This window comes from Charadrius vociferus, unplaced genomic scaffold (assembly GCF_000708025.1).
Source record: "Charadrius vociferus isolate BGI_N301 unplaced genomic scaffold, ASM70802v2 scaffold72, whole genome shotgun sequence".
Taxonomy (NCBI): domain Eukaryota; kingdom Metazoa; phylum Chordata; class Aves; order Charadriiformes; family Charadriidae; genus Charadrius; species Charadrius vociferus.
This window is the reverse complement of record NW_009647830.1, coordinates 1,512,746-1,515,610: the sequence shown is the minus strand read 5'-3', so window position 1 is coordinate 1,515,610 and position 2,865 is coordinate 1,512,746.

Sequence of the window (2,865 nt, the reverse complement as noted above, 5' to 3'; positions counted from 1 at the left end):
GTCCGCCCCGCTCCGGGCCGGGCCGGGGGTGAATCCCGGCCCCGAAGGGGGCTGCGGCCGCGGGCGAGGGGCTGTGCAGAGCCGCGACATGCGCGGGGAAGGTGGCGCGGTGCGGGGGAGCGGTGACTGCCGCTGGCGGTAAGTGATGAATTAGCGTGAGCCTTCCCCGCCGCCAGCCGGAGTGCGGGGCGGCTAATTGGGAAATAGGCAACTGGTTTTGTGTGGCAGGCTGAGTCCTGTTGGAAGAAGCCCCTTAAATACGTTGTCATTCCAGCACTTCATGTTGAAGAGATGCAAGAGAGTTTAGATTTCGTTTTGGAGTTACATAAAAGTGATATCATGGTATTATGTGCATTTCAAAGAGCTTTAATTTTTTTTTTTTTTTTTTTTGCTACTTAATATATGACATATTCACCAGGACATATGTTATCTTCTAGGGATGGAAGGAAGAAGTGAAAGAAGAAGTAGGATGCTGCCAGGTGATCGCTTTTGCCTTGACTCATTTCCTCCCACTGTGAAAACAGTTATCTTCCTAAAGCTAAGAGCAAGGGGGCAAGGAAAAGTAGTTTATTTCAGTGCGTTTTTGACATTGTGGGGTACCCTGTTTCAACTCTTGGCTGCAGTGAATAGTTACACAGTGGAGCTCAAGTGGGTCAAACGGAAAGATTAGTCAGTATTTCTGTTTCAAATCAGGTAGAGTTGGGGACTGGAAGTAAAATTCTCATTCATGAGAACTACCCTAAGAACACATCTTCTTGGTCGTAAGCTTTTGGTAATTATCAACTTCCCTCACATTCGCCAGAGAAATTATCTTAAGTCTTGAAATAGTCCCAGGATGGGAGAGCTATTCCCTGCTTAATGCGAGGTCGCACAGCTGTCGGAGAACAGCCATCCTTGTTAATGCCGTGTCTGTGCGAGATAACCAAGAGAAAGTGCTAGACGTGACTCCGGGGTGGCTGGGCCGCATCAGCATGCGTGGGAGCGCACGCTCTGGTGGAATTAGGGCGCTGTATAGTTCAGTCCTTTCTTGTAAAGGAGTGGAAACGGACAGTCTCATCTCGTTCCCTGTGATGTGCGTTTTGAAGGGATTTCAGGACAGCATCTCAACTCCAAAAGGAGAAGTCTCGCTCACAGAATCCATGCTCTCTCGATGGCCACCATTGTGTGGTGCATATCCGTGTATATACACGCACACTCACTATCGTCATGTTGTTTTTGGTCCTGTGCATGAGCCCAGTCACGGGAAGGTCTTATTTAGTGCCTTCCACAGTGTGGATGGAAACTCTGGCAAATGGTTGCTCAGTGTTGTCAGGATTTCAGTCGTTCTTCGTGTACCTTGCAGCAGAGAGTAGGGGTCTGTCAGGTGCTTATGGGGGCTGGGTGGCAACTTGAGCACTTACCTTTTCGCCGTAGATGCATAAAGGGACATTTAAGTGCCTAGATAGTCTTGGAGCTTTAGCATAGATTCATACACATGTTTTCACTTGCTGGAAATTTGACTCAGGCTATTCTTTATGGGTTAAAAGAGCTACTGATGTGATAGGAAAAAAATTTAAAATATCCACAGAGGTGATGATACCCAGAGTAAGGCCAGATGACCTTAAAGCTAATAATACAGGGTGAGAAATTGTGATCGGAAATTGGCCACAATTTAAGGTATCGATCAGATTCTGAGCTATTTTGACTATCTTGTTTGTATCTTTTAACAATAGCAAAAATTCCTTTTCCTATCAGCCTCTGGGCAGTAGGAGAGGAAATGGAAATGAAGGCAACAGTGAGTTTTTAAAGCCTCTGTCTCACTAGTTTCCATTCTTTTAGGCTTCAGTGCTTATTAGAGCACAGCAGAGCATGTCCTCAGAGCTGAATCACCTTTTTCTTGTTTTGTAGCCGTTTCAACTTGACAAGAGTTTTCTTCTGAGACTGTGTTTATGTGTGAAATGGCTGTAGTGCAGGAAGGGAGAGGAAATTTGTGTTCCTTTTGGAAGACGCTGGATTCTGCGGTCATTCACACCCTCCTTAGGAGTGAGTTGCATGGCTTTGTGGATGCCACAGGGGGGGACTGGCTTCTCCTGGGGTAGTCTCGTAGCTTTGATAGCGTGCAACTGTGACAGGAGCTGTGGTCCTAGGGTGGAAAAAACTTCAGTAAGGGTCTACAAGGGTCCTTGTTCCTTTGTTTTTTATTGAGAGAGAGACTTCAAACTAAGCTTTGTGTTCGGTGAAGAGCTGAGAGGCGGAGGAGAGAGCAACATACCTGATTAACATGTTCAAGAAGATCTTGACCAATGAGCCTTTGGGCTGCTGTGCTGTAACAGCACTCTGGGTAGGAGAAGATAGTTGGAGATGTTGTGTCCGTGGTATCATCGTAAGTGTAACACAAGGAGATGTTTGATGGTTGGTGCTGCTAGATGCTATGGAAGAGGCCAGGAGAAATGTGTGTGGATGTCTGTCCCCCATCTCTGTGCAGAAGGGTTCACTGGTCAGAGATACGGTGACGCATGCTTTCTCGCATACTGTGGCTGGAGGGGGACCTCAGACACTGGCAACTGAATGTAGCATTTGAGACTTCATTTGGCTGCCTTCCTAGTGTGGCTGGCTTAAGAAAGTGTCCTTGACACCTGGAGAAGGAAATGGATGCTGAACTTGGCTGGCTGGGCCCCCTCTCCAGCCAGTGAAGAGACATTGCTTCAGTGGGGGCAAATGGGAGCGTAATTCCCTGAGGGAATGTTTCTCTCCATTGGGGGTATGGCTAGAAGTCCAGATAGATAATTCAAGAGCTCAAAGTTGGGTAGTACATGTGCAACCTTCCCTTCATCTGTTTGCAGTCATGTCCTGGGTCATTTCAGGTTTGCTGCCTGTCCTGTTTAA